A 19,306-nucleotide genomic window follows, 5' to 3' on the forward strand; every position below is an offset into this window, starting at 1 on the left:
CGCGGTCACCTTAGGTACGTACAGAAACGTTCATTTGTTCTTTCCTACGGCCGTTAGCAGAAAATATTGCCACGTCCCGGCTCCGTTGTGGTTGCAGCGCAGCAGGACGAAAATAGCGCCATTTATTAGGGGGGGGGGGGGGGGATGGGTTGGCACTTCACCGTAGGCAGGCAAATCAAAACAACTATAAAAACACGAAAAAGCCTTCATTATTACGAAACTCTGACGTCAGCTGTACCATACATAACAAAGGCTGTAGTTGAATCCCGGAAGCCCCTCCAGCAAAACACCGTTGGCACCGCTGTGCCGCATGTGGCCTCCACATATTTACTTTCTCGGACCAACGCCTAACTATACCTTGCTGTGGTTACCCTGGCGCGACTACAAGTCGGGCTCATAAATACAAGAATCAGCGCCTCGGGCCACTGATGCGTAACGCAAACGCATAGGTTCGCCGTATATAGTCAGCCGTGAGAAACGCCTCATTCTCTATACCGAAAATGAAACTTACTCAAGCAAGCAAAGGCGGCACCACTCTCCGCTTCGCCCTCCTCGAATAGCGGTTGCATGCATGCACCAACACAAACACGCATGCACTCACTGGGTGCACGTGTGTTTGTATACATTCCCGCGCATACCTGGTAAACATGATACGGCGTCCATTGCACCGTGACGTGCAGCCAACGGTGTCCAGTGCGGGTTTATCGGCCGGCAGCGAGAGTGCTCTCTCCGTAGCAGGGGCGTGCGCCGCGGCCGCTGAACTCGATCGTAATCTACCCAAAAGGCGCGCGCGCCTCTAAAAATCATGCCTGAATGAACGGTCACTAACCGCGCCACGCACGATACACCCCGATCACGAGTAAACATCCCGCGTCGGCGAACCGATAAACCATCGAGCTGGCCGGAGACTCTAAAGGCCTTTGCAATCATATTTCTTTTGTTTGTCGTTTGATTGGGTGCGGCCCCCGCTCGAGACATTGCGGGGTCTAAGTACTCTCGTGCTGTGGAGGTACTTCGCGTTGTCACACGTGCGCTGATGAGCGTCAACTGTCTGCCATTAGCGGTCTTTCCAAACTTCCAGAGATGGGATTTTTTTCTGTTTTTAATGGTCATTTTCGCTGTGCGTCGGCATTATTTTAAGTGGTGCCGTGGTGCCGATTGCCGCCTTTACGACATCTGTTGGTGCGCACTGAAGTGGTCGTTGAAAATTTATATCCCAGTGTTTGCTTAGGGACACTGGGACGTGCTAGCATGGGGGTTTTCTCTCAATCCTACATGCGTGCGCAAGTTTGGTAGCTGCTTTAAAATGAACCAAGCGGCCAACGAACGTTTATTAGAAGATGACAGTGATCCCATTGCTGTGTGGGATAACACTGTGGAGAGGCCTGGAAAAGATGGAGAGGGTGGTGGGGAGTGAACCCCACTTGTAATAGCCATGCAGTGAATTCAATTGGATAAAACAAATCAGGATCAATTGCATTCGGCGAAGGTGGACGACTATTAAAGATGTTCAAAATAAACATCCCATACATGGCTTGAGAATGTGTCAGTATTTATTTTTCACATAATTTGGTAATATTAGTGACCGTGGCTTTGTTGTTACTTTATGAAATTTGAGGGGACTAGCGCTTATACTTTCCGCAGACAAACATGCGGGTGCCGGTTTCCCTCCCGTAGATGCCCTTATCGACTTTTGTCATGTTTACGACTTCACTGGGAACTAAATAATTATTAAAAGTAAGCGAAACTGGCAGTCTTCATATATTCATCTTAGCTCATTATTGTTATTTAATTTTTGTTGATATATTTTCTATAAAGTAAGTAAGAGTTACAATAAGAGTTACAGCCGTTTTCTTTAACCATACTGCTGTCGTTCATGGCCGTGCATTGACAGCAGACGGGAATTCCGTAACGTTTACAACTATACCGTCAAGCAACTAATTCAGACAAGTAAAGGAACATCGAAGAAATGATACAGCCACCTTAGTGGCCGATTGTCACAACTGTTTTCAGGACAGTATCTATGAAGCAAGAGTTACATCAGTTTTCCTCTGAGCATTTGCGATAAAATTGGCTTTGCCACAAGGAGGCGTTTTTGCACACAAAGCTTCGCCTTTAAAAGCACTTTTTTAAGCCTACACCTTCTTCCCTCTATAACTACCCCCCTCACCCACATATTTTTTTTTTCTAATCCTATTTTTTTTTTCTAATTACGTATATTTGGCCCCAAATGTACCTACAGTTTTCTTAGCGCTAAACAAGGGGGAAACGTATGACAAGCGTCAGCGGTTCACAAGCTTCGAATTCTTATGGCTATATAAACAACTTCTCTGGATTACGCCGCCACGACGGCCGCTACGACGGAACGCCGTGTGGCTCTACTTGGGTCCAGCGAGCGAGCAACGACGACAAGGCGAGCCCCGAAAGTGCTCTGCACTTAAAAAAAAACTTGATGCGATATTACTCGGTAGGGCTCGTCGAATTTATGCACATGTTCTTTGCACTAGCCGTTGTGTCCGGAACGAAACGGCTGACCACAGGTAACAACAGGGCGACCGATCCTCTCCCTGCTGTTAACGTTTAGATTGCACCGCGCTTGAACTATGACCCCAGCTTGTCGCTTCCTTAGCCAACACAATGAATAAATTTATTCCATGCCTATAGTACTAGACATCTGCCAAGACCAAGAAATGTAGGGAAAAGCTTTCTGCGAGATTACTATACACTTAAAGAAGTCCCCGCAGGTCTTCTTCACCACAGCGCCCCAGAATGGCTGATTGAAACGATCTAGTGTGCGAATTCGGCGAATGAAGGAGCCCTCCACATTATTTGGCTAAAAAAGTGCATGTGGGTAGGAACAACACGCAAGGCGTAAGTGGCGTTTCGCGCTGCGCAGTGTCCCTGCGCAGATGCCTTTTTTTTTTTTTTTACTAAAATTGAATGCTCCGCCAGGTCATTCACCGAATTCGCTCACGAGGCCACTTTTGTTGGTCATCCTGGGGCGCTGTGGTGAAGACGCCCTAAGGGGATTTCTTGGAGCGTACATGGCTCCCCAAATAGCTTGGACTTCTCGACTAAGAAGCCATCCCCACGCAAATAACTGCTCAATAAAAGCTTTGCTCTCTCCCCAAATGTCTGCAGCTGCTTCAGTTGTCTATAAAGTCAGTCCTTTCAAAACCGAACAAAACATAAACGCGTCGTTGCAACGTGATGAGGTGAACGCACGACAAGTCCGCAATGCTTGTACACAGACGCCATCCCTGACCCCCATACCAGCCGCATTTTAACGAACGCGTTTGATGTGGTTCTCGGTAGGGCTTCCGGGGCAGCGTACGCAGCATAATCTGTCGGCACGCCCCACTAAGAGCTCCAATTTTAATTTGCGACTCCGGGCGTTCCCTTATCGGTAATAGTTTCGCAAGGCGTGCGGAGCCACGCTCGCTGCGCGTAGCGCGCACGCAATTCGGGCGTAGCTTTTCCCTGTCACGACAGCCACCACGTTTTCCCAGAGACCGCAGCGTAGAGATAACGCGGCTCCCTGAGAGTAACGTAGGGCCCAGAAATGGGGTCGTCAGCGTGAGGTACCTAGCCTGACTTCGCCGTTCTTATTGGTTGAAGTCATCAAAACGTCAAGCCAAGGTCTCTTGATTCCAGCCGACGTGATCTTCGTCGCCTTGTTTTTGTCTCTCTTAAGTCGGGCAGCCATTCCGGAAAATGAACTTCGGCCATCACTCTTGATGTGCTTACGTCGCACTTCAACGTTCCCTATGTCCGAATCGAAGAGCCACGCCCATCGGGTCGCGGTGAAACCAGGAGAGGAAACCGAAAACCTGGAAGTGAAGTTCCGCTGTGTGTATTTGTGTGGATATATATATATATATATATATATATATATATATATATATATATATATATATATATATATATATATATATATATATATATATATATATATATATATATATATATATATTTACTCTCTCTCTCTCTCTCTCTCTATCTCTGTCTCTGTCTTCTGCGCAATGATACTGTCATTATTTAAGTAGAGTACCCCTCGTGCCCCTTCTTTTACAGCGGCTCTTAGCGAGGATTGATCGAGTGCGATCTAAAAGCATTCTCTCTGCTTTTCCTTACATTTGGAGCAAGGGCGATACGCCTTCGCCAGCAACAACCACGCGTGAAGCCGCTCCGTAAATGCGTCAATCAATTTTGTTGGAAAATGCAGTTTAGCCGCAAGTACCGAGGGAGCCTTGTTGACCTCTTTGCCGGGTTTTTTGCTCGCTCCGTGAAATTGACGGAGTGCTTTCCACTCTACCGTTCATTATTGATGTATTCGATAAGTAAACCCGGTAAACCGCTGAATTGCGTGCTTCAACCCCTGGACACCGTTACTTCTTAAGGTGCCGCAAAATTGCTACCTTCCCGACCAGCGCCCTTGAGCTGCGTCTTCTCCGCCATTCGGAACGACTTCGGGTGACCTATCACTTTCTACGGCCAATGCTCACGCCGATTACCGAAAAAATTGGAGAGAATTCAAACTCGTTACGTGTGTTAAGTGTCTATGAGTGAAGTGTCTGAGGTCTATGTTAAGCCTTAGCGTTTGTAACCTTAGCGTTGAATGCGACCTGTCATGCAAAGTCGAACCCCTTGTACGTCAAGTGTGCGACGTCACCCCTCAAAGCGTGACGTAATTAGGGCCAACGCCGGGCGGACGCATACCTGCCTTCGCAGCCGCATATGTTGCCCGCCGCGGTGGCTCAGTGGCAAAGGCGTTGCGCTGCTGAGCACGAGGTCGCGGGTTCGATTCCCGGCCACGGCGGCCGCTTTTCTGATGGAGGCGAAAAGCAAAAACGCCCGTGTGTACGAGATTTCGGCGCACGATAAAGATCCCCAGGTGGCCACAAATAATCTGTAGCACTCCACCACGGCGCGCCTCATCGCCTGTGTAGCGTAGACGCGTTAAACCTCATAATCAAATTAAATCAAATCCCCTTAGAGTCGGCTTCACCTCGCAACGAAAATGCATTGCTAGGAAGACATCTATTGGGAGGAATATAAGCCGTTTTGTATCAATGCATATGAGGCCTTAAAACCTTGTATTCTTTTGTGGATTTTTTTCTATACTAGGAATCGTTTTTTTTTTTTCTCGGCGGAGAAGCCTACTTTGGAGGGAGCGTGACACGCTGCCAACATAGACTGTAGAAGGGGCCGGCCCTAGAACAGCTGGTTAGCGGCGACTGCTTTTCCGAGGCGCACACGCTAACAAAAATTACGCGCAGTGAAGCCGCGAAGTATAAGCTGAACGCTTGAATACGATGCCTGTACAGGGCCGTAACCCCATCGACGCGCTGGTGGGCTCTTTGTATAACTGTTATTGTTTACATTTGGCTGAGATATTCGTGGTCACATTGTCTGAACCCTGGTTGTCCGCATATTATAAAATATCGCGCTGAAAATTTTGTTTCAACGCTGTTCGAAACTCGCTACCCACTTCCCAAGGAAAAAAGCGAACCAGGGTACGAGCTTCTTGCAGGCTCTTATGTTTATGCACCTTGCGCCCGGGTTCGTAGTCGCGGCGGATGAGTGCGGCATTTTTTTTTTTTTTGTTGCTGTTTTTAGTGAAAGTGCGCATGTAGCGTAGTGACTGCTTCGAGGGATATGAAAAGCCATGTGTCAGACATGCCGACATAGCTAAATGACCTCGCCGAAATTCAGAAGGGACTCTGCAAGCTATGGCCACTCACGTGTAAGAACAGCGTATACCGCGAAGCCGACGCCCCCCGTTTGCATGCGCATGCGACGGCCGATAAAGACCGCGGGACAATTGTGTGCGGCCCAGTTTCATTTATTCACTAGTTGATTGATTGATTGATTGATTGATTGATTGATTGATTGATTGATTGATTGATTGATTGATTGATTGATTGATATCTTTAGTCAGTGGTAACCTGACAACGAAAGTAGCAGAACGGATACTTGTGGTATGAATGGTATGCATCGGGTAAACAGAAAACTCGCTGGAGGGGCGCGACACAAAAAATCGCAGGCAAATAACGTACTATTCAGGTGGCTACGGCAGGGAGTCGGGCTACTACTGCAGGGAGTCTGGAAGGAGAATCATGATGCAGGTTGATAATCGCCATGCGACGTCGCCTATAGCCATGAAGGCTAAAACAACTAGCTCGAAATAGGGAGGGATATGGGGGTCATTGGCCTGGCCTGAACGTTGACCATCTGCGCTCGCAGTGTGCGCGTGTCCTACCAGTGTGTGCAGACGCTTTCTGGCTTGCGTGTTCCCAACGAGTCTCTCGGGCCTCGGGGAGCTAAAACGCAACACGGGCTCGCGCGCACACGCAAGGCACGCAGCGTATCGACGCCCCGCACGAACGACCACACCTGACACCAGCGGCTGCAGAGCGGCGCTTGCCTCCATACCGATCCATATCGGCGTCATTAGGACGAAAGGGGATTGACGCCGGGAAATGTCCTCTAACGCTGCCACTTCGGCTTTGGCGTTACGGAACAACTTTCGATCGCGCTTGGACACCGAAAGTTCTGGGACTGTAATCGGGTGTGTCAGCGCGATAACTGAGCCATGCACAGCGGATTTCAAACGCGCCAGAAATCCCGCCTCCACGCTGTTATGAGTCGAGCTGGTGTTCACCATGCACGCCAGCGTCTACGGGGGACAAAGACGTCCTTGCTTGTCCCGTTATCTTTAGTATTCAGCGCAGGTACCATGCGTGGAGAGCGTTGCCCAATTAGAAGTTAGTACGCAGAACCGCCTCTCCAACTCCAAAGAAACAAAGACAAGTAGAAAGAGAAACATGCAGTCGTATAGGAGCGACATCACCGTGCTCACTTTTAGTTTATAGCGTCCTGCGAAAGTCAAGATTTCTAATCAATGTGAAGAGGTCCAAGGTATATTCAAATCAAAATATCGTGATGGCACTGTACGTTGCGAGGTATCGCCTCCGCAAAGTCGTAGTCGTATCAGTTAGAAGGGAAGACTACCAAAATAGATGTCATGCGCATGCTCCAACTCTCCATCAAGCACTGCATTTTTGCCGACATTTTCCCATTGGAGGCGCTGGACGACTATAGGTACTTCGTTTCGTTGGGACAAGATCGAAATCTTTCCATTACCTAAAGAGGCAGTCGCAGTGCGGCAGCGCCTCAGTAGACCGACTATTTCTTTGCGGTCGCTGCCGCCACCAGCGTTCAAGAAATTATGCGGAGGTCATCTGGATAAGAGTACAATTTACTTCGTCATCACTTTGACGGTACGCGGTTCGAGTATGTCGTAACGTGATGCCTGAACTATGCCGTAGCGCAACCATTACGCACCAAGACCGAGCTTGTTTTGCACGCTAGAAATCTGCGGAGCGCGATATGCCCCAAGACACGCGCCACCTATACGGTCCCGAGAAGATACAAATTATACCGGCATCACTGCGCAACAATATCTGGGAGGAGTCTCAGCAGCTGTTAAGCTCAATTTAGCTCCCCTGTGGCTTCTTCAAAGTCACAGCCATCCAATCTATTCAGTGTTTTTGTGGTTTGTGTACCTCTCCGAATGACGAGATCCACGAAAAGAAGCCATGCGAATAATACCGCCAATAGACGGGAGCTTTCGAAAAAAAAAAAAAAAAAAAAAACTCGAAGGACACTTGCATGACATAGCGGCTGAAATACGAGTTTTTCCGGGGAAATGCACGCGGCGCGAAATGGGGGGAACGCGCGCGCGAGACGGGCCGAAAAAGAAATGATGCTTTTTTTTTTTCTTTTCGTGGCACTGCGTGTGGTTCGTTGCGGCAGTATTCAACTTTCCAATCTTGGCGTTTTCCTATATATATTGAGGCCTCCTACTCCACGTGTACCTCAAGTGACGGCACTAGGACGTTTATTTTGGGGTGCAGCCGCTTCGAGAGGCTAGCAGAGGATACGATGATGAGGGTATTTACAAGTACATGAGATAGGAATCAATCAGCCGGTCAAAATGTTATTCGGCCATGTATTTATTAGCATATATTATATTATATTAAATGATATGATATGATATGATATTATATTATATTATATGATATTATATTATATTATATTATATTATATTATATTATATTATATTATATTATATTATATTATATTATATTATATTATATTATACGTCGTGACGATCGATTGGGCCAAATTTGCATTGCCTAGAAAAATCAAAACAGCCTATGCTAATTATATTGAATGCAAATGAAACAACAGTGCTAATGAAATCCCACGGGGGATGAGTTGTCATTTGCATCACCTCGCTTCCGCTTCTGTTTGTTTTTCTTTGACGTTAGGTGTTTAGATTTTCTAGTTTTTTTTTTTCGAGGGAAAAAAATGACAGGAAATGGTGCACGCACGCACCCTTCTGGGCGACTGCTCTAGCACGAAATAAGTTTTGCCCATTACCAGAGAACAACAACATACGTAATAAATAAAATAGAGAAACAAGATAATTCTTTACTGTCTCTTCAGCCGCGCTGCTCTTTTTTCCTCCAACATCACCATAGGCCGACGTGTTCAAGGAAGTGTATGCGAAAGCCAATCAAGATATTGCTATATATGTAAAGTGTACGGGTCGGTAATGGAAATTTCCACTAGAGTTCTTGGCAGTGCGCTGCCTAGTTGCGTAATCTTATGAGGAACTTTCTTGAAATGTTACATCTCTCAAAAAGACATGCACTTCTTTCGCCCTGTACTTTTTTACTGGTAGATAAAACGCGACACTTTTTTTTTTCTCTTTCTGCAGAGCATGCCGAAGAAGAATTCATTTTTGCCGTCTCGTATGCGAAACGAAAATAATCTGCACACATGCGCGGAATGCTTTTTGCTATTAAAGGGCAGACAAAAATGAGCCGCCGGATAACGGTGTTTTATAACGGCGGGATGGAATAGGACGGTAGAAACGACAAATTATACGGGTTTTATTCCCTGAAGCGCCCAATTGATAGGAAGCGTGCCACTACTCATAATACGCAGGGCAGTCCTAAAGGAGCCTTGTTGGATTCCGAGGAACTTCTGTGACAGCAAATATCTCTAAAACCTTTCCATGAAGCTTTCTTCCTCCTTTGTTTGTCCAGCCTTCCTTTCTTTCTTTCGTCCTGTTTACCTGCCATTTTGTATTCCTGTCTTTCTTTCTTCATGTCTGCTTCTCTCTCTCTCTCTCTTCATGTCTGCTTGTCTTCCTACCTTTTTCCTTCTTTCTTTCTTTCCTTCCTTCCTTCTTTCTCTTTCTTTCTTCCTTCCCTTATTTCTTTCTTTCTTTCTTCCTTCCTTCCCTTCCTTCCTTGTTTATGTCTTTCTTCCTTTCTTCCTTCCCTTGCTTCCTTCCTTCTTCCCTTCTTTCTTTCTTTCTTCCTTTCTTTATTTCTTTGTTTCTTTCTTCCTCCCTTCTCTCTTTCTTGCTTCCTTCTTTCCTTCCTTCCTTCCTTCCATTCTTCCTTTCTTTCATTCTTTCTTTCTTCCTTCCTTTCTTTCTTTCTTTTCTTCCTTCCTTCCTCCCTTTCTTTCTTCCTTCCCTTCCTTCCTTCTTTCTTTCTTCCTTTCTTTTTTCTTTCTTCCTTCCTTCCTCCCTTTCTTTCATCCTGCCTTTCCTTCCTTCCTTCCTTCCTTCCTTCCTTCCTTCCTTCCTTCCTTCCTTCCTTCCTTCCTTCCTTTATTTCTTTCTTTCTTTCTTTCTTTCTTTCTTTCTTTCTTTCTTTCTTCTCCCCTTCTTTCTTTCTTTCCTTCCTTCTTCCTTTCTTTCCTTCCTTCTTCGTTTCCTTCTTCCTTTCTTTCTTTCTTTCTTTCTTTCTTTCTTTCTTTCTTCCCTCCTTCCTCTCTTGCTTTCTTTCCTTCCTTCCTTCAGATTTTCATATTTCGTTCCTTATTATTTTCTCTGTTCCCGAGCCGAGCACGTCAATGCAAAAATTTCCCATGACTAAACCTCATTCTTTCCCATCATATCGTCTCCAGTCGATTAAAATGCGACTGTTTCTGCTGTGGATTTCTGTACTACGCTACACATGCAAGCCCCTCTTTGAGATAGACATCGCTCAGCCATCGATCAACACTTCATCTTCGGAGGAAGCAGAAGAAGAGGCGATAGCCCTCCCACTCCTGCAACCTAACGTCACCAAGATCATTACGGACTCACAAGCTGCGTACAAGAACTACAGATCTGGCTAGGTGTCCCTTGCGGCTCTAAAACTCCTCGAAAAAGCTACGCCTCCTAAACAAAAGATCGAATTAGTTTGGGTCCCGGCCCACTCCTCTGTTGAGGGCAACGAATATGCTCATCAACAGGCCCGAGCGCTCAACTCCCGGGCCACCAAGGAGGAGGGAAGGGGATGGCAACCCATAATCAGCTACACAGATATAGTCAAGTATTACAGGGGCGGTAGGAAGACATTCCCACACCTCCACCACTCCTTGACTAGAACAGAACAAGCGATATACAGGCTAATCCAGGCAGGCTCCTTTCCCCACCCCTGCCTCCTGAACAAAATGTACCAAAAATATGCAAGAACAGATGCCCTCACTGCAATGCACTAGGCACCCTCCAGCACGCCATAGGAGAGTGCAATTTCTCCAAAGACCGCCCCCCACCTATACCCATGAGTAATCCCCCTACTATCCTCACCGTTGACGAGCGATGGGAGATCTTGCTATCCAGTCCCGCCCTGGAAGACCAGCTGCGACTGATCCACAGGGGCCAGGCGGCCCTGGAAGCATATGGAACCGGTGAACAGGGAGCCACCCCATCGGGCGCTTAACGCGCTCTATTTGACAATAAAAGTTGATTTCTCCTCATCGCTCAGCCCACTATGCATGACGCAATAGACTTTAAATGTTTCAGTAGACGGCCACCTGATAAGTGCGCTTCCTATTGAAGCAAGCCACAACTGAAACAGAAGGTTCCGCATCTGACGTATTTAATGATGGTCAGTGGCGTCAGTGCCGTGCAGTACAGTTAAGAAGCTGCAAAACATCATGTCGTGTTGCCTGGTGAAATCTTTTTGGGTTGCTACTACACATTGATAGAAAGCTGTTGTCAGAGCTTGGGAAGCGTAATGAATGCGTGCCTTCGTGGCAAGACCCGGTGACATATGAAAGAAAAGCGAGCACAAAATGTCAGTGAATTCCACCACCACGGGTACTCCAGCAGAGAAGGCGCAGGGACTGGAGACCCGAGTAGATCGACTAAATAGGGGGCCGTGGTTGTTGCATTACACACTTCCCCAAGCTCTTACACACGCGATTTTTTTCCGCTTTGCCGCTTATGTGGAGAACCTGGGACCCTCAGATACGAAGTGGGTGGCTGCAACACAACTACCCTTTGCACTACAAACCCCATCCCTTTCCAGAGAGCTTTCGGAGAGAATTTGGGCACGCTCCGGCCTCGAAGTTGTGCCGCGCCTGATGGGAAGGTCTGTCGACGCGGCCCGATTTCGAAGCATCCTGGAATGATGACACCTCTCTGAAGATTTTCCTACATTTGTATAAATGTCTATTCTCTGTGTCTGTCTCAACACCCGTAATTTTCATAAATTATTACCATTAGGGCCACCCAAAGAGATACCAAGAAGACAGACGTCTTCTTTGGCTCGTTTTGTAACAAGGTCGTTTCACATTTCCTCGCTTCAGATTCCCGATAATCTACCACATCACCATCAACGTTACTGGAATCACCATTGATGAATTCACTGCGAAGCTGGCGTCCTACCCGGTGCGCCACGCGGTCAAACGGCCATATAAGGAAGATGACAGCCATCTCGCTGCGTTCAAACGCAGACGCTAGTTCGCAACGGCCACGCGCCTTCCCCTATATTACAAATGCAGGAAGCAGCAGCCTGTTTTTTACACCGTGTTACGGTGCAGTCGTTCCAGCGTAAAATACTTGCGAAGAGCGGCCGGCGAGGCGCAAGCAGCCCGTAATGAATAAAGTGTAACAAAATTCACACCGTCTGCGTACGCGACGAACCAGGGGAGCTTGTGAAGATGAACTCCTCCGCATCGGCTGGCAGCGTGCGTACTCCGTGGAGCGTAATAAGGCAAGGTCATTAGGAAGACCGGACCGGCTTGTTGTGGCGCCTGAGGCGATACGAGACCTGCCTGGCGTGCAGCGTATACCCCCGAGCCTGTTAAGTCATTCCGAGAATTCCATACCGCCTGCATGGTTGCGACGCGCGGGGAGGCCTCCTAGCTGCAGAATTCCTCTTCTGCCTAATAAGAAGTGACTGTAATATAATAGTGTGTGCGGAGTTGCTCAGGGGCACACGTTTGATTTCCCATGCGTCGAATAGGCCTTGTGCGGTAATATTCGCTTCTTTAAGTGGAGTGGTGGGCACTTCGAATTTCAATCCACGAAAGAGGGAAATTATTGTCGAGTAACAGGAAGCACGTCGCAACGACTGCAGGTATTAGGCTTGTCACGTGGCCCTGAAACTTTCAAAAAAGAATGAGTTTGCGGAGGCAAGGTAACGCTTTATTAGCTTCCAAATACGAGTGATTCAGTAGGTTCCTACTATCTTATAAATGGCAGTTCTAACACCTTTTCGATGCCACCATTGGCGGAGAACGACATGAACTGAAACTCAGGTGAGAACCATTCTTGCTTTTGATTGGTTGTAGGGTTTATCGCGCCCACGCAACGCAGGCGATGAGGCGCGCCGCAGTGGAGGGCTCCGGATTAATTTTGACCACCTGGGAATCTTTAACGTGCGCCGAAATCTGGTACACACGGACGCTTTTGCTTTTCGTCTCATTCAGAAAAGCGGCCGCCGCGGCCGGGAATCGAACCCGTGTCTTTGGGCTTAGCAGCGCAACGCCTTCTGAGCCACCATGGCGGGTTAACTCTTCTTGGGTGCCTTGAAATGTTCCTCACCAATCCTATTCCTGGCCACCCAACCTCATTGCAGAAATTCATCTTGAATAACAGGCATTCCCTTCAAGCGTTCTTAATGCAGGTGAATGAATGTTGACATCGGTCAACTTCGCTTGTCAAGAGAAGTTGACCGAAGCGAAAATCGAACAACTTCAGGCATAACGGAATCATGTAGCCGACATGATCGCCGCGTCTGACGCATTTCATGATTCATGCTTCACTTCGCGCTCCGATTTGCTTTTTCTGCCAACTCCACTTGACCTCATCATCACCACCAGCCTATCTACGCCCACTGCAGGACAAAGGCCTCTCCCATTAATCTCCAATTATCCCGGTCCTGTGTTAACTGCGACCAATTTATGCCCGCAAACTTCTTGATCTCATCTGCCCATCTAACTTTCTGCCGCCCCCTGCAACACTTGCTTTCTCTTAATGACCAACGGTTATCTTGCCTTAATTCGCATTACATGCCCTGCCCACGTCCATTTCTTCTTCTTAATTTCTACTAAGATGTCCTTAACACGTGTTTGTTCCCTGACCCACTCAGCTCTCTTCTTGTCCCCTAATGTTACACCTATCATCTTCCGCTCCACTGCCCTCTGAGTCGTTCTCAATTTAAGTTGAACCCTCTTAGTGAGCCCCCAAGTTTCTGCCCCTAACTGTTCCACTTGACCTCACGGTAAGACAAATTCGAAAAATCAGCCCTCGCTCACCAGCGCGACGCCATTTTATTAATTTTCGGAGATGACGGTTTGGTGTATACGATATAAAACGCTATTAATTCGCGGCCCTGTTGGTTTCCAAACAGGAAATACTGCTCTTCGCAGTTTTTTCGACCGGTTTAGACACATTTTTACAAGCAGAGCTGTTAAACTTTTAGTTCCGCCATACAGCGTTAGCAGAAAAAAAAATACAAAGGAAAAATACCGAGTGGCCGGGAGCGTGCGCGTCGTGAGGAGCACCCGTCATCGGCCAGCCCAACCTTCGAGGACCCTCTGCCCGTGCATGTGCTCGTGGCGTGATCTCTGGAGTACGGTTCTCCTCGCCAGTTCACGTGCGTTCGCCCCTGAAGTGGGGAGCACAGACGCCGAGTTCGCGAAGCCGGTTGCCACGGGTTGTAGCGCGTGCACGGACAACTTTGGTAGGGATGGGAATGACTGCGGACTAACCAATCGGGGCCTACCAGTCATGGAGAAAGCTTTCGGCGGCAAGTTCAGAAAACCATGTGAAGTGCAACACCCGGATCTCCCACGAAAAGAGAGGCGCCGCCAGCTCTGCTGTTTATCCAGCCTTGCACCACTAGTGGAAGCTGCACAAGCTTTTTTAACGATAGAAGTATCGTAAAAAGCGCTGTTTTCCTCACCTTATCCTCCACTCTCACTCCCTGACGTCTGCTACGTACGACAAACTAGAAAGTCCGCAGGAACAAATTAACAGATAGACTGTTTATCGTGGGAAACGATTGCATAAACAAACAAGAGTGCAATGTTAACAGTGAGCTTGCTGAAAGTATACATCTGACAAACTGAGATGGCATAAAAACCATCGCGAACCCAACGCTGCACTCGGAGCGACGGCCGCTAAAAGCCCTCGGTGTGCTCTGTGCTGCTGCTGTGCATTATAGATGTACTATCGTGATAAATTGAAACACGAACAACGGAGCGCGTGGCTCCGTTGAGTCCGCGTATGCGCAGTGCGAACAAGTTACGAGAGTTCGTGACCAACCTTGATATGGAGAGACCATCGTATTTCCATCGTCCGTCTGGTGCTCAACACGAAATAAAAAAATGGCAGCATCTCCACTCCGTGGATGATGGAGAGGGTGCGGAGTACGGGGACTCGAAATGACATTCAAGTTGCGCCCCGAGTGACTTACGATTTGCGCCCCGACCGTCATTCGATTTCAGCCGTGAGCTGCACCTTGATTATTCCCTAAATGAAACTAACTCACGGCTCAAATAGAATTTCGCTTGATTTTCGCTCGATGGTGGTGTGCACACGGATGGACGCGGACGGGCATAGTGCGATCCTAAGGTACTCCGCACCGTTACAGGTGAGGGAGTAAGCCGTTTGACACTCTGGTACTAACTCACGGTCGTAGCCCAACGGGTAAGACGACTGGCACTAACTGTGTCTGGTCTACCATACACACGCTGGAATCCTGCCGGCGCCTGTGTGATTTTTTTGCGTTTGCAAATGCTATGCGCACGGAAGCGGACGGACGTTGTGCGGTCCTAAGGTGCTCCGCACCTAAAATAAAGGAATATAGCCACGGAGCAAGAATATAGCTGCGTGCTCCGTTTTCACTCATCGCAGCCCCAAAGTTAACGCTTGCGTGAGCGAGCGCTGAACGCGGTGGGAAGACAAACCAAAACGCTTACACGCCGAACGACGGTGTTTCCACATCAACATTATTGGACACCAACTCTCGTCACTTGTTGGCTCTGCGCATACGCGACCCGTCGCCAAGATGCGCGGCATGTACTGAAAGCCAAGCGCTCCGTTGTTCGTATTTCAATTTATCGCGATAGTACAAAAGCTCTAGGTTTCCGCCTAAAAGCCAACCAACAAAATTTAGTCGGTCGAACCGCATGATGCCGCCACGAATAACACAGACGCATTCCTTTCAATGTCCCTTTGGCTTGTCAGCAACGTCTTGTGGTTTTCTTCGGAGCCGATAGCCTTCCTTGGTGTGTGCGCGGGCGTGTGTACTCATTAACTCAGGTTGTTTAACATGGGTCTCATCCCTCTCTAGTTACTGGTCTATTGCATCATCTTTCCGCCTCACGAAACAGAAATGCCGCGGCCCTTCGCCGTTCCGGAAGATACGACAACGGCCGCCAAATACCGCTGTACACGAGAGGGGCTTGGCATCCGTCATCACCACTCGAGCACAAACACTGGACGACGCAAAGGCTCCGGACGCGCGCGCGTGATCCAAGTGCAAAATGCGGCGCGGACGGAATGCGGCAAGCGCGTCGGAACGGGGGCCAACAGCAGCAGCGGTGAGGCGCGAAGGAAGCCAAAGGACACACGCACCGGGAAACGAGCGGGCGGCCGTTGTCCAGGGTGCGTCAAGGGCGGTCGAATTCCTGCGCTCGCCGGCTCGATCGGCGGCCGCCCTTTCTTCCGCGCGCGCAACCGCCGCCGATTGTTGCTGCCGGCTTGACCACCAACGCCTCCTACCGAACACAGGCCCCACTGAAATTCGCTACGACGCTACGGTTGACGCCCCCGATGCTTCGTTGCGAAGCGGATTCTTCGTTACTAACTAACGCTCCTTGTCGAATAGCTGAAGGGCAATTATAGGCGACTGTTCAGTGGTTACACAAGGATGGGCAAAAGCTTTTAGAGCTTTATGGAGGTCTCGGTGGTGTTTACATGCCGCTGGAGAACAATTGACGCCCAGTTGCTTAGGCCAGCGCGAAAGTAGCAAGCATCCCGAGTAGCTGAGGCACCGTGGGAAAGGGGAAGGGTGAGCCGAGGGAGAAATAAAAGCGTCTGCGTGATGGACTCGTCAAGAGAGGTAACCCGTCTACGACGGAGCGGTTCCGAATTGCCAACCGAGCAAAACGAAAACTCTGGGTAATCAATCAAGCCCCGTTGCGTGGTGGTACCGCTACAACGCGATCGGACTCCTCGGAACGCTCGGAGTTTGGGGAGGGGGTAAGGAGAATGTTTCCTTCATCTGCGCTCCACCCCCCCCCCTCTCCAATTTGTGTTCACATCGCCCCGTCGTGAGCGTCAGTACTGACCATTAATCTAATCCTTCATGATTGCATTTACACGCGGCATCGATTTCCCCACAGCTGTCTGCTCACGATCTTGATCGATTAAGCTTTGAAGTGTCGATCGTGGACAATGGATTCCGAGTAGACGTCAGAGCCGATCGCCGCATTGTCCTACGTATGAAAATGCAACATGCAGAGTGCGGTTGCTTGAATGATCCTGTGATGCGGCCTTCCTATTATTTTAAAATCTACGGGACACAATCTGCATTGCCTCTGCATTTCACTACAAAAGTTCTTCTCTGGCGTCTGTTTTAGTTAGGTTTTTTTTTTCCTGCAATGTGACAGAAAGTCATGATCAATATACACAACAAAGAAAGACCACACAAAAATACTGAGAATTTAGGCGTGAGCGCGACCTATTATTGGTTCGTATTACCATTGATTAAAATGGATTGATTATTTCATTGATCAGTTGAGTGGTTGATTTGTTGATTGATGCTGAAATCTGTGGCCCTCCCGCGAAGCCATACATAAAGGTTTATTTATTTATTTATTTATTTATTTATTCATTTATTTATTTGTTTGTTTGTTTGTTTGTTTGTTTGTTTGTTTGTTTGTTTGTTTGTTTGTTTGTTTGTTTGTTTGTTTTCACAGGTTGAAGTCATGCTCAACTCAAGTCAAGTACTCAAAATCGGTTTGTCAAAAAGTTTTTACTCAACAATCCGGCGGCGGAGCGTCTCTCTGAGTGTAAGCCGACTTGCTCGGCCTCACGGCGTTGTTGTTTTTTTTTTTTTATGTGCGAGTATGTCTTTGCGAACGCCGGGAGGTTTCTCGCGTTGATGTTTTAGCATTGCTCTACGCATCGTCCCTTCCCACAGACATCACACTTGGCCTCACAGGTATGGTTCATGGGTGCGTTGCGTATATGTGCACTTAGACTGCGGTCTGGTTTGTCCGGCTGGCGGCAGACGTCAACCCGATATCCGAGGTAGCCGCACTCCGCGCAAAATTCGTCCTTCTTTGCGTGCTAAAAGCGTCGGCAGACGACCCTTCTGGCGGACTTTAAACACAATGATCGCAGCTATTGTTTTGTCCATGCTACAGATTTGTAGGGATCTTGGATTCTTCTTGTTGACAATTCATTGTTCCCACGTTCTCCCTGCTGACGCGCCATTTGTTCGGATTGTTTGTTTCTGTTGTGCTTGAAAACGCTCGCGGAGACATATTCTGTTTTAGGCATGCTTTCATCTCGTCTCTCACGATAGCATTTTTAACGAGTTTTGTAGCGTGAGCTACACTGGCCGAGGATGAGCAGTTTGGCGTGGCTCCTCGAGAGCCGTGCTGCGCATGCGCGAGGAGCAGTGACGTCACACGGCGCACAGAACGTTGCTCGCTGCCATGGAGGAAAAAAAAAGCTTAGGAGAGGCCCTGACGTCACACCCAGCGCAGCCGGAAACGCCATTTCTGTAAGTCGAATGGCGGACTCTTTTTCCCTCTCTCTCGGTGCACCTTCTCCGCCTCCTCCGTCCTGTATCGCCTCTCTTGTCGTCTGCATCTGCCAGCGCCGAGCCGGCGGAAATCAGCTGATAGGCAGGTAGAAGGCCGTTTTGCAGCGCGTGACCGTGAACCTAAACGCGCGGTTACACCGTCACACGTCTTCAGTGTGGCCGCAGCAGTTTTGCGAAGCGGCTCGCTCTAAATGCCACAATGCTCGGTGCCAGGCTGCAAGTCGCGATCGGTACCCAAGGAATTGGGCGTCACTTACCACCGGTTAGTGTATCATTCCGCTGACAATTGCTGTACATTGGTGTGCATTCATCCTTTGTTTGCAATCGCCGCCGTTTATTGGTTCCCAAGCGATGGAGAACGCCGCAAACAGTGGGCGAACGCCGTGCGGCTACCGGACTGGAAAGTGCCCAAGTTTGCGTTGCAGTTTCACTGGCAATCCCAGAGATGACTAGTCAATTAAACGGCCGTTCTATATATATAGGTAAGCAGCACTTCATGCAGATTTCAAGCTAAAAAATTGTGGAATGTTTTTAAATGCAGAGCATTTCAGTAACTCACGATGTCACCCGCGTTGGCATCCGTAGTCCGCACGCTCACTGCGCATGCGCGTCGAGTCGAGGCGATAGCGAACTCTCGCGCGGGGGGCATTGGATTGGATTCGAACACACTCTCGCGAGGGGCATTGGATTGTATTCGATTGGATTGGCTTGGATTATATTGGCTTGGCTTGGCTTGGATTGGATTGGATTTGGATTGGATTGAATTAAAGTGGATTGTGTTGGATTGTGTTGCGTCATAGCCGCGGCCCGTTGCGTCATAGCCGCGGCAGACGCGCTGGGGCCGGCGCATGTGCTGTACTCTCTCTTCCGCGGTTTCCTCTCCTAGCGTGGCGCATATAACCGGTGTGCCGTTCTCCGGCGAAGCAACATCCGCGCTTGGCTCAAACACCTAGAGTCCACGCCGCTTTACAAGTACGCCAACGTCGTCGACTGGGACCGGCTTACGCAGTCCCCTCAACGTAAATAAGCGGCGGAGCGCGCGTTCGGAATTCAGTCAAGGGCGTCCATGCTTGGCTTTCGCTTGACGTGACGCTTTGCTTGACTCGAGTAGATGCGACGCATTTACTCGAGTTCCCCCCGTGGGAAGATGCGGGTGGCTTTTT

Source organism: Haemaphysalis longicornis, unplaced genomic scaffold (genome assembly GCF_048455015.1).
Source record: "Haemaphysalis longicornis isolate Haplotype H1 unplaced genomic scaffold, Haemaphysalis longicornis Haplotype H1 scaffold_2, whole genome shotgun sequence".
NCBI classification, from domain to species: domain Eukaryota; kingdom Metazoa; phylum Arthropoda; class Arachnida; order Ixodida; family Ixodidae; genus Haemaphysalis; species Haemaphysalis longicornis.